Genomic DNA, 13,945 nt, shown 5'->3' on the forward strand with positions numbered 1-13,945 from the left:
TCACCCTGAGGGCAGCTCATTCAGCCTTTACTTGGACCTTGAGACGCCACATCTGCATTTACTGTCCGACTATCGCAACAGGAGGGATTTATTTAAAAGCACAGCCAGAGAGAAACTCAGATATTAGGCCAATAACAAGGCACGCTGTTCAGAGTTGTGTCTACCCTCGGCAGATTTCTGCGGCGTGTCACACCTAGAGCCTGAATGTGGGTTTATGATCTTGATGCTGATCTCGGATAAGTAGGTGGGTGTGTTTTGACTCAAGCCTTCCGCTTATTTTTTTTTTGTCCGTGCTGTTTTTCTTTCCCCTTCATCCTTTTTCTGTCTACACGTCTCATTCACATGTATGCACTGTCATGGCACATTTACCCGTTTCATGGTGGGATTTGACAGATTTGCTCTGATGGATTGGGGAGGGATTGAGGCTGTCACAGGTACTGCGCTGGAGCTCGCTTTGACAAAGATGTCAGAGACAGTCTGATCCCAACAGGGTTTCACAATCTGTGGGAGAAAATATTTCTCTACTTGAGATTGTAAGCACACCGCTGTATGAGTAGTTTGTTGAAAAATGCTGCTCTACTGAGCTGCTCAACATCTTTTGAACAGAACAGATAGGTGTGTGTTCTTCAGGATTTTGCTTCAATCATCATGACCTTTTTTCAGAAACTTGCAAGACCAATTAAAGCCCTGTTGACCATCATTTTATATCTGTCTGAAAAAGACCGTCCTCTCTTAAAAGAAGGCTTGATTGTTTTTTTCAATTTGCTATAGAGGTCATCCTGTTCCTTAGTCTCTCAACATGATTGATGTGCAGGACAGGAACAACTTGAAAACAAAGCAGGTACAGACTTTGTGTAATCTGTTTTTGTAAAAGCACAGACAGAGTTTTAACACATGAATTACTACCTCTTAGAAGACGACCCTTCTGCATTCATTGCATGAGAATATATAAATTGTATCCAAAGATTAATATAGAGAAGGAAATTATTCTTTGTGTGCAGAAGGGGCAAAGGTTTAAATGATGACGGGACGTGTATATTTGTTGACTGAGCACTGTTTAAGTACTGTAGGTAGTCGGACTATCAATAATAGCAATGCACAAAAATGGAGGTCTAAGCCAAAGCCTTCTATTACTGGCTACACAGGAAGCCACAGAAAGTTTGGTTAATCATCCCTACCAGAGGTTTTATGGATGTTAGACAATTGGCAGTGGGTTCCAAGAATGCTGTCGGGATAGTGCGGGATGTTAATAACAAGGTTTGTCAGGTTCCATGTAAACAACATCAGCTAAAATCCACTAAGGATCTAAACTTGATTCAAGTTATAAACCCACTACACTGTGATGCTGAAGACAAGGCGTCTCTTCAAGAAGCATTCTTTTTACTGATGTATTCTGTGTTTCAGTTCTTTTTATTCAGTCGTAGAAATACTCCTCGGATAGCCTTCATACTAACAGGATTTCTTTCCAAGTTGTTACGGTACAAATTTCATTTCATTTTCATTTTACCTTTATTTATTCTTGAGAAGTCATTGAGGGCAAGGCCTCACTTACAAAGATGAAGAGAGTACAATTCAAAGACAAAAACAACAAAGTACATAGATCATAAGAAGAATAAGCGGCAAAGCAGGAAACTACAGTTAATAACTTTACGCTCATGAATACAGTGATTTGAGACCAGGTTTTTTAAGTTGACCCATGGCAACCATTGTATTGAGTTTGAATGTGTTTTGTAATGTATTCCAGGTATGTGCAGCACAAAAGGTAAAGGGTGTTTTCCCAATGTTAGTGTTTGCTCGTGGGACCCTCAACATTCTCCAGTGTCTGAGTCTACGTTAGTTTGTAGGCAAACATTTCTCCTTACATTATGTAACCCTGACAACACTGTCTGCTAAAAGTGACGGTTGTCAGCCTATGAACTGAATAAGATGAAGAAATAAAATGATCGTTATTTTGCGAATTTAAAGGAAGAAAGGGATTTGTTTGTTTTGTTTTGTACATTATTATTTCAAGTCCACTAAAGAAAGATGAATATTTTTTTTTGCATATTTTCAGGCAGTTTAAAGCAGACAAAGGATGGAAGTATGCATAGGCGCACATTTCAACACAACACAGTTTTTCTCCTTACACCGTGTCCTCACAGCACCTGAGCGTTATACTGTATATCCCTGGCTGTCCACACTGCATCCGTTAAATGTGAATTTCAGTTTCCCCTTGCAAACAAAATGAACTCTAGAGCACATGTATTGAAGGTGGACAAACTGAAGTGTGGTGCTTCTGTATTTACAAGCTGTTGACTCAAATCACAAAACTCAGGAGCCGTCAATAAACGACTTGCGGTGAACTGAAAAATAGGTTGGATTAAATGTTGCTGACACGAGTCCGAGGGCATCGTTTCAATCATAGATGTGGATATCATTTATGAACCACTATCTATCACTTTGTACAACAAGCTAAAAAGCACTGTGGAGTGAGGAAAGCGAATGTGAGTGCCTTGTAGAACGCCATCCTTTCCTCGTTCTTCGTCTACGCGTGCGAAAGAGAGGAAAATAGAAACGGGGCGCCGGGGGGAAAAAATAGGCGCCGTGTCAAGCAGCTTCGCGCTGTGTCACTTGCGGGCAGTTAGGACACTCCAATAGGAAGCAATAGAATCATGCTGACGCTCGCTCGTCCTCGCATGCTGTTAGGACAGGCTGTTAAGAATCATTCCACAGATAAATCAAATATATGTCATTTAACACAGTTTGAGTTGCTTAATGACACCTCATTAAAGGCACAGACAGCGGGTGGTATGTTTGTCTTTGTGCCAAGGTCCAATTTCCCACTCGACTGTAGTCACAGGATCTTTGATTAATTATAGTGAGCTTGTTTAAAAACTTGAGGATTAATGTGGATTATGTGGAAGCAATAGTGTTGATGGGAGCTTGAGTGAGACTTAGGTGCAGAGACCTCATTGTTTATCACATCTATCAGCTTAAGATTTCTTACTTTCATTTTTGCTGTCCACTCAAAGTAGCATTGCCTTCCTCGCTTTAATCAACATTTTTCCAGGAGGAAGCCGTCTTGTTTGAATATAACATCAATTTTGTTGACTGACAGCTCCATTAAGAAGAATTTTGTAGGTCTGGGAACTTGTTTGGGAAGGTGTAAGCTTAGGTTCAGGTTTTACAGACTTTTTTCACCGTGTCCCCGTAACGTCCCCTTGCTCCTTAAGTTGTTCATCATTGTTACATAATTCATTCGTTCCCTGTAGTTTCTGTGACTCTCCGCCGCTCTTGTTGAAGACACTTTACTTGCTCCCTTCCTTTTGTGCGTCTGCTGCCTGTGTGATTCCACTTGCATTCTGAATCACACGTTTTCTTTTCACAACAATAGCAGCTGTTCTTTTCAAACGTGTCTGCTCTGCTGTACACATCTTTGTGACATACTGCTCCAGTATTATATTTAGCCTCCACTCTTTTGACTATACATCCTCTGCATTACATTCTGGATTAGAACACTTTTGAAGAAAAAATAAGTTGCCTTAGTGGTTCACAATGTAATCGGCCAAGTTTGACAACTGATGTCACTTTTTTTTTTACGCTGCACAGAGGATTGGGGTTCAGTATAGGCAACAAAAAAAGCATGCTGGAGTAAAAACGTGGCACATTAAGACCTGGTGTTTTTGACCTATGTCATTACACAATATCAGATACACCATAGTTTGTTGTAAACCCCACAGAATTGTTGCACCTGCCCCTCATCATTAAACCCTCTCTGTTATTGTAAGGGTGTGTCTCCTCTTTCACAGTTTGTCTTAGTACCTTAGTGTCTTTCTTTCTAGTGTTTGTGTTCTTGCTTCGTGCTGATTTTGAGTAACCTTGACCTCTTCTTTTCTGACCTACCTGTGTTCAAAACTGCCGTTTTCAAAAAAACTAAGTCAAGAGTGTGTCTGAGCTGTGTGATTGAGTGCTCTTGTTAATGTTGCTACGTTATGGTTTGTGAACACAAAGAACAAGTTTTATTAAAGATTTATGTCAGACCAGCTTCAGGGCCAAACTTTTCTCAGTTAATATTAATAGCAACGGTAAATGGACTTAAACTTGTAAAGCGCTTGTCTAATCCTCTGACTACTCAAAGCGCTTATACACAGCAGGTCACACCGACCCATTCACACATTGCTGGTAGAGGTCGCTATGTAAAGTGACCATCAGAAGTAACTAATCCCTATCACACACGTTCATATAACAACGAAGCAGCGGGCACAATTTGGGGTTAAGGGTCTTGCTCAAGGACACATCGGACATTTGGCTGCAAGAGCTGGGGATCAAACCCGGGACCTTCCGGGTTCACAGGCAACCACTGAGCCGCAGCCGCCCAATTATATGGCGCATGTGTACCTTGCAGCCTAGCTTTGTTGCATCACATGAAAGCAATCAGCACATGACAGGAAGTAACAGGGAAGTTATAATTTGACTGAAATAGGTGTTGTAAACACACCGTTAAGAGTTACCAATAAAGGTGGAAGACCCAGATCCTGACCTCAGGCATGCGAGTCTGGAGTTTTTGTTCCACTGTTATCCATCCGGATTAACTTCTGAGAATTTCAGCGGGGTATAAGCAGGTAGAATTTTGTTCTTGCTGCTGGTAAATATAATCCACGCAACAATATTTATTTTCATGGACACTAAACAAAACCCGTTTAAAATGAGCCCACAGAAACATATTGGAGAAGATAAGATTGCACTTGAAGGACTCACTTCTACACTTTCACAGAATTATGTTCCTCATTTCCATCTTTAATATCAGCCTCTCTTTGTCGCTGAGAGCTGCTCACAATAAACATCATTTAGTGAAGCATCTTTGATGAGGACTTTTACACATGCTCCATGTTTTACAGGCATGTTCGACGCTGCATATCCTTCAGTTGTTTACCCCCTCTCTGGTTCCAGTGTGATCATGTTTGTGGAACAAAATCTGAGTATCTGAAGTGTTGCATACTGAAGTGCTCAAAGTTGTTGTTTTTTTTTGCCTCAGAGCTACAGAGGAAGCTGGTTAAATCTGAAGATAATTGGAGTTGGTGTGGGATTCACAGCTCATTGCGAGTCTCACACAAGTTAGGCTCTCAGCAGGGAAAGGTGAGCAGCTCACAAGAAGCGGAGCGAGAGAGAATAATTGACACCTGGAGAGCAGGATGGATTAGTAATTAAGACATTAATCAAATCTTTTGCTAATCAGTGTAATGCCCACGGTGTGAAGTTCAGAGCAGCCAGTTCAGATGGATACACAGGCTTCAGGAAGCAGTGGGTTTCATCAGCTCACTGGTTAATCAGAGTGTTACCTCTGGTCTGCTGTGTACTGTCAAAAAGCAGACATCACCGCATGCATCACACATAACTATTCTGCACAATAAATTAGCTTCGTCCCACAATATCAAATCCTGTCAGGGGCACTAAATCAAACTTGTCAAAGCAGTCAGCTAATAGAGACACACTGTTGTGTAGAAAAATAAGAACACTAGAAGATAAGTTAGAGGGGGGAGATATTCAAATTTCCATGACTCAGCGTCGGGTGTGTGTTAGTGTGCCCGCAGACACGTTTTATTGATAGATTTTGGAAAGGGAAAATCAGCTTTTATATTCGCAGATGTGATATATTTTAAATCAGATATTCACACAAACAAAACCTGTAAAATCAGATCAAATGACCTCTTAAGAGGATGGTTGAGGTTATTTGAAGTGGGTTTGTAGGAGGTATTCATAAATACTGTGTTTATTATATACAGTTATAAAGCCAGCACATACTTAGAAAAGTAATGCATTTAAAAAAAAAAATTCAATGTAAGTGTTTGCTGTATTTTGGGACAGCTTCATTGCTTCACCGATAAATGTCAGACAGCTCTTTCCATGTTTTTAAGACTGAAGTCAAACTTCACTCCCTCAGGTTTTCAAAGAGGGTACTTGCTTTTGTTCTTTTACTGACTGTTCAAACAGAAAGTGTCCTGGTCACCATATAGATTACAACGAGTTCTGTAGAGTGATACTGGCCTCAGGAAGGGAAGGCTAGCTGCTGAATATAAACCTCAACTCTCCTCCGCAACACTGACATAATTCCTCGTCAGCACTGATCATCTGTAAAAGTTATTCTCTCGTTCATAACAAGAAGAAATGCAATAACTTGTGTCCTAAAAAACATAGTTGATGTTATGTGTTGTCACTTCTTATAACCACTAACCTGGTTCACGGGCGGCTGTGGCTCAGTTGGTAGAGTTGGTCGTCTCTCAACCACAGGGTTAGGGGTTCGATCCCTAAGATGTGTCCTTGGGCAAGACACTTGATCTGATGGATACTTTACATCCCAGCATACTCTACCATCAGTGTGTAAATGGGCTGGTGTGACATACCAACCCAACCATGACATCAAAAGTGCTTTGAGAAGTCAGAAGACTAGAGCGCTGTACAAGCTCAAGTCCGTTTACCATTTAACTATAAGAGCTGATCTGATATCGTGTGCTTCATGCACAAAACTTCACAGATATTCCTCCAGTTTAGTTCATATCGCACCCAGAACCCGTCCATGTCTGATGGGAGTTTTTGTGAAGAAGAATGTTTTAAAAGCAAAGCACTTGATGAATGTGTCATTACTAACTGCAAGTACAGGAATACGCCAAAGTGGTGGCGGCGCTGTATCCTAATCAGTCCAGTATACCAGAAAAAGTTCTGCCAAAAACGCCAACGGAGAAGAAAAGTGGCAGGAGAAAAGGAAGTGAAAAAGTTTTCTGTATGGGCGCCGGTGACCTAGTGGTTAGTGTGCGCCCCCCATTTTCTGAGGCTATAGTCCTCTAAGGTGCTCCTTTCTCACATGTCATCCCCCACACTCTCTCTCTACCGGATTTCTGACTCTATCCCCTGTCCTATCTCCAAATAAAGGCGTAAACAGCAAAATGATGACGCTTTAGAAAAACGTTTTCCATGCGGGTCATCTCTGTTTTTTCTCTACATGGGTATAGAATTGGGGATGACCATTCTGATATCCAGCTACCACTGAAAAGTCCCTACTCCTTACCAATAACTAGTTTGACAGTTCAAATCCACAGATCTCCAAATGCCCGTTCAACATGCAGAGAGCTGGTTAATAAAGCAGCAGTCATTGATTGTGTTTGAAAACGGACTCCAGACTGCACTCTCTGGGTCTCTCTCTCTCTCCCCGTCTCTCTCATAGATTTAATCCTTAAATGACGACTTGCTTATAGCATGTTAGGGGATTATGAAAAAAAGCTCAGGCATGGCCAAAAAAAGCTCAGGCATGCCCATATATTACAGGAGAATACATATTTATAATACAGATAAAACCAATCAATAAAGTCATTATTGCCATAAATTAGCGCGGTCACTTAGGCAGACAGGCGGTAAGTGTTCAGAATGATACAGTCAGTACTCGGTCTAAACAGCTTGACATTTTAAAAATGTTTTTTTTTTTTTTTTAGGACTAGGGATGAATTGAAAAAGACAAATGTAAGTTGTGGACTGACTCACAAAAAAAGTTTCATGATGTGTTTTAAAATGTTTCTGCAAGAAGAATATAGAAAGTGAATGTATGACGTTAAATCCAGCTCAGTTCTGTAAGAGAAGTCTAAAGAGAAGTACAGCGTCTCTATTTGGTGGTCATCATCAGAATACCACGAGATTGGTCTTTTGGAGAGGGGTTGTATGAGATACCTGTCAACCTGAGCTTGTTCCCTTTAAATGAGACTAACATGTCCAGATCTGTGACACAAAACCAAATTAAAATTCAAAATGTGATCACATTAAAATCTCATCAAATAGCTAAATGTTTAGAATTTAATGAACTCATTAATTAAAGCTGAAAAGGCTGCATTAATATTCCATCAGATATTAAACCAAACCTTCGTGCCATATTTAAAAAGCCAGACACTGTGTCGTTTGGAGCGTCTGGACCCATTCAGCCCGTCTGCTGTACATCCTACCTTAACTGCCACCTTATAAGCCTCTCCTATCATTTCCCTCATTTCCTTTTCACTCTCATTATTTTCTCTCCTTCGGTGCTGCAATTTGCAGCTCGTCTCCCCCGAGAAGCTGAGTGAGGGAGACGTGAATGTGTAAGCATGACATGCTTGTTCTTTTTCTTGCCTTATAAGCCCTATTTTTATCTGTTTGTGTGACTATTTGTCAGAGAAACATGCTGTGACAGTCCTGCAGCATTCACTTAAAGTGTTCTGTAATTAACCTCCACTTGAAAGCATTAGATACCCATTTAGTCATAGCATATAGGACTATGACAGTGATTTCTACATCATTAAACACAGATTGTTTTACCTCGTTCATTCCAGTGTAAAAGCCTCGACACAGCACAAGGCAGTCAGAATCAGGTAAGGATCATATTATACAGGAATAAGTGATATTCACATGTGGTTTATATGCAAAAACTAAAGGGATTGCATTAAATGTTACCTGATTTGACTTCCCCGACTCACTGATACAGCAGCTGCTGAACATGGCAGAAGTGAAATGAAGCATTCAGTATAAGAAGGCATGCTGGATGTGTTTGTGCAGAGAGAGCTGAGAGAAAGAGAAACTGTCTAAAACCAAAATCGCTGTCTTGTGTTGTTCGGTGCACAACTTCTCTCTCACACAATCACTGTTCAACAAAAACACAAAACGATCTATTATGTACCAAAATAATCCTAACAACTGTGATTTTCTTCTAGTTTCTAGGCTGGTTCACAGCATGCTAACAGTAAGCCCCATTACTACGGACAACTATTTTTATATGTCTTCAGCTGGCAGTTAATCTGTCAAAAAAAAGGATAAATAATGAATCTCTTCAAACAGCCTTAACTATTTTTGTTTATTTTTACTACTTAATTAATACATATTTATGGTTTTAGTAATTTACTTGTATGGAATTTATTGATTTAACAGATGAATGTATTTTGATATTTTGAGACTGCATCAGAGCACTGTGAAGTCCAAGGCACATTTCCCACTGGGACAATAAAGTTAATCTTGTCTTATCTACTTGGGAATATCACAAAAAGATGTATAAACAACATAAACTCAATTTATCCAATCCAAGTCATACTGGAATATGCACGTGTAGTTTAAAAATGCTTTTTTAAATATTAAAAACAGCACGTACATCCAAATCCTTAAGTACTTGGTGCTGGATGGGAATGCTAAATCCAACAGAAGAGTGAGTCCACACACCAGAAGCTGCTCCAAATCATATTCAATGAAGAAATGTTTCGAAACCTACTCCTTCATCAGACATGAGGAGACACACCTCCATATGTTTAACCAACCCCGGGGATCACCTGACAGGTCCTGTGATACATAGTAAGAATATACAAATATAGAACTATTAGAGCAATCTAATAAAAGACATATGCTCAGAAACATTACAATAAAATAGAGCTGAACAGTAGTCTAAAAAGAAACAGACATCCAGCAGGTAAAAACCTGCAGTACCTGGAGCATTACTTGAACAGCTGAAGCTGAAACATCAGGGGAAACCGTCACATGTAATACAAGGAGAAATAGATATTATAAAGGCACATATTGTGATAATAAAAAAGAAAACTTATAATGAAAAATATCACAGCAATATGTCACTCACAAGTCCAGACAAGCATGCAAAACATCAATCCCACAGCTCAGTCAGAAATACACAGAGATAGAATATAAAACCATCAACTGGGAGAACAATGTCGACACCAGAGCAGTAACACATTCTAAAAGGCACTTGACACATATCAACATTTACACATGGACCAGGTTAGAGTGATGCAGAAGAAGCTTCTCTACACAATAAGGCAGTTTTTTCTTACCACTGTAACTTTTGCTGCTTTGCTAAAGTGCTCATGATGGATAGGCCGGATCTTTGTAACATAGCAATAAGTAAGGTCCTTTACCTGCTTTTTGTAACATAACAATGAGTAAGGTCTTTTACCTGCTCTTTTGTAATGTTAACAGACAATGAGTAAGGTATTTTACCTGCTTCTTGTAAAGTGTCTCGAGATAACACTTGTTATGAGTTGACGCTATACAAATAAAAGTTGATTGATTGATTGATTGACAATCAACCGGCCTCCAATCAAACTCTTTGTTTAACCCTTTTGGAGTCAAAGTGAAAACGAGCTCTCACATCACATTCTACAAGTTCTCACATCACATTCTACAAGCTCTCACATCACATTCTACAAGCTCACATCACATTCTACAAGTTCTTCTCACATCACATTCTACAAGTTCTCACATCACATTCTACAAGTTCTCACATCACATTCTACAAGCTCACATCACATTCTACAAGTTCTTCTCACATCACATTCTACAAGTTCTCACATCACATTCTACAAGCTCACATCACATTCTACAAGCTCTCACATCACATTCTACAAGCTCACATCACATTCTACAAGTTCTCACATCACATTCTACAAGCTCTCACATTTTGCAACATATCTTCATTCATAGCATAGTACCCGAGTACGGTATGAGAACGGTACGTTTATGTTCACGCTGATCAAATGAACCAGACTTTTGGGTCAAGCACACTCAGATCCGGGCCTTTAAATGCTTAACAGAACCAAGGATAACAGTAGTGTCCTGTGAACCTCTCTGTGTGATTATCATAATCATTGATGCCTTTCACTGTACAGTATGTGTTTAAAAGCTGCTACTATAAAAACTTTTTGGTTAACAATTAATTATAAATCCTGGCTGTTTTACATCAATGGAAAATCTTCTTGTTTGCTTTAAAGGTGCAAAGCCGGTCATTTTTAGATGTAACGTTCAGCTCTCATTTAGTAGCAGTGATCAAAATTCATTCAACAGTTATTTGTGGCAATATAAATGTTTAATGTCTTGGATTATATAATGAGATTTATAGAGTTTTAAAACATGTGAATGTTTATAGTTGTAGAATCTGGAGATCTGGAGGTTTCTTGGTGCTAATAGGTGTTGTTAAATGGTAAATGGATTGGACCCATTGACACACTGTCATGGTAGTGGTCTTTATGTAGTATCATCCATCAGGAGTAACTAATCCCATTCATACACTGCTACCAAAGCAGAGGGTTAAGGGTCTTGCCCAAGGACACATCGGCCCATGCTGGGAATCGATCCCTCGATCTTCCGGTTGTGAGGCGACGACTCTACCAACTGAGCCACTGAGCCCTGTTCAATCTGTCTGGTGTCCTTGTGGCAAGTCATTCCTCTCTTCTGGTCCCGCATGTATGCAGAGTTATTATTATGCTTTAACAATATGTGTTCAGGTATAAAAAGGATTAAAAAAAAGGAACGTGTACCGCACTTGAGAAGAGCCATTGTGTATTCATGACTCTTTTTGTAACACTGTCATCCGGGTGTCGTGAATGTGTTTTAAAGTGTCATTTAAATTACAGTTGTTTACTACAGTTAATCTATTCATGGTGTTCACTGCTATAAAAAAGACATTTGAAAAGTAGTGTTGTGTAGAAGCTCCGCTCTGTCTCCTCTGTCAAGGAGAAATCAATCAGTCCGTCCCTGGAGGAACACCAGCTGGCATTTGAACTGATTGTACCATTTGGCCTTGAGTGGGGATTGACTACGCCTCTCCTCATTTCTGTCTTTCAATCTCCAAATTAATACCCTCTGTTTACAGCAGATTTCTGTCCAAAAAAAGAAAAATACAAATGATGAATTTGTCCCGCCGGGCCAAGAACGTTTGTCTGTTTATTCATCACTGGATGTTTAGCATCGGCGGGGATGAGACTTGGCATTTTTCTTGGGTTTAATAAAGGAAAGTCAAGTAGAATGAAGTGCCTAACATGAGGGTGAATGTGGTACAGACTATTTAAAGGGTCTTGGGTCTTTCTGTGCCAGGATAAAAACAAAATATATATATGTCTTGTAGTGTGAGCTAGAAGGTTTCAGACAAAGATACACAGGACACAATAATAAAACCATTTAGTGTGTGTCTTTCTTTATCTGTGTTCTTCAGTCTTTCTTGTGACCTGGAGATTCCTTTGCTTTCTGCACTGGTTATCTTAATCATGGCCAAACTTAACATGGTAATATTTGCTTAAAAGATGATTTGTTTCTTGATTACTCTGTTTTAAATAGATAAGTAGAAATGATAGATACAGTGACATTAACAGTTTCAGCGTCTCTTCTGGCCTCAGAGTCTATACCTGCTTGCTTGGTAAAAACATGATCTAGACTATTGTTGTTTTTTATAATTCATGAAATAAGAAACAGGTAGACTACGATCAACCAGGAAAAAAAACAGGCTTCTCCCACACATTTTCTTGTCTACAAACCCCCCAATTATTAGAAAAGACCATCCTCTTTTTTCCCTTCATGACATCACAAAGGGCAGTAACCCCTCCCCCAGGATGTTGACACTCCCACAGCTAGATGCTGTTCTAGTACACCTTCTCACTATAACCAATTGGGCATGGTGCCATCAGGCCTTAGCCACCCCAAGCCCTTCCAGGTGGGGCGAGGTTTTACATAGCTCATTTACATTTAAAGCTATAGAAACAAAAACAGGCTGTTCTGAGCAGGGCTGAAATAGAGGGTTTTTTAGACATTATAGAATTCAGGATCAGAGTGGATTTTTAATCAAGAAACTTCACAGACATGTTTTTGGAAGCTCTGAGACTGAAAATCTGTTTGGATGTCATTTGACTTCATCCTTCCTCATTTTATTTTCTGGCAAAAAATATGTCATTTAACTATGTGACCAAATTGTTCCAGCAAAACAATGCATGAATTCCACACACAGATGTCAGATTTATGGGTTTTGAATACATTATATGTGTTAATGTGGCACTTAATTGGTTGTGTCTCATTATCAGTGGCAGTGATGCAAAATCGAGATAGGAATATGTAATTTTTGGGGGGTGCAAGTGCTGACTTTTTTTCAGGCTATTGAATTATATCTCTCATTTAATAGCAATGTTGTGGAGAAAGATGTGTTTTTGTCACTCTTCTGTCGGCTTATATCTGTCTGTGCAAATCTCTGCGGGGTTTATTAAGAGCTCTGTCGTGAGGGCAGACAAAGTGTTATATGTTTTTTATAGCGCTGTAGGTATGCAAGGCGCCAGGAGGTCAATCGCATCAATAAGAGCGGTCCATCCTGTGCTGTTTAAAGGAGCCCTGTTGATGTGTTCAGTGGAAGCTGCACAACTCTCCAGCTGATAATGATGACTTCCTGTTGTTAAAGCCACAGAGAGATGGCTTGATCAGTTTAAGCTAGTCACAGTTCACTGGTGAGCGGCACACAAGCCCTTTAACCGAACCATCAAAGGCACAAGAGAATTAAAGAGAAACACATCCGCCTTGCTGTTATTGATCACCAATAATGTGTACTGTAGCGTGAGATACAGAAAGCTTACTTCCATCTCACTGTGGTAAGACGGCTGCGTCAGTGTGCACAGCAGCTGTACACAGCTGATGAAGGAGTCTGTTGCTAGGACACCAAGTCCTATTGAATGAATAATGAGAAATAAATCTCTTTTGGCTGGCTACTTCCTGCATTCATTTTACTTTGTTTACTTTTTATGTGTTGGTGACAACAAGGAAAGACTTTGTTGAATATTAATAAAACATGAAACAGATGTATTACAAGGTTTCTCGCTGAGGCTCATTTGTGTCTCAGTCCAGCGTTCAGCTCTTGGAAAGATAAACAGAACTATGTTGAGAGAGTGGTAATTACATTAAGAAAGAAAACATTACTCTATGAATACAATACATAAATAACTGATCAACAAAATAAGTTGTATACAGACTTTCATACATGTGTAAATTATATATGTGTGTGAATGCCTCGTTAAAGAGATGATACATGTGCTGGCTTGTTAGCTTTATTTTCCTGCTGAAGCCATTTGTTGTTTAATACAGTTTCTGCAATAAAGTGACATGTTGTTGTTGTTGTGGGGGTTTTTTTATGCATTATTTTTCA

At 39.6% G+C, this 13,945-nt stretch overlaps 1 protein-coding gene across 4 annotated transcripts in view; it reads left to right on the forward strand.

Moving 5' to 3' along the window:
* Positions 1–13,945, forward strand: part of gabra3 (gamma-aminobutyric acid type A receptor subunit alpha3) — an 86,399-nt gene that overhangs the window by 40,805 nt on the left and 31,649 nt on the right. The window lies entirely within an intron of this gene.

This window comes from Labrus mixtus, chromosome 14 (assembly GCF_963584025.1).
Source record: "Labrus mixtus chromosome 14, fLabMix1.1, whole genome shotgun sequence".
Lineage (NCBI taxonomy): Eukaryota > Metazoa > Chordata > Actinopteri > Labriformes > Labridae > Labrus > Labrus mixtus.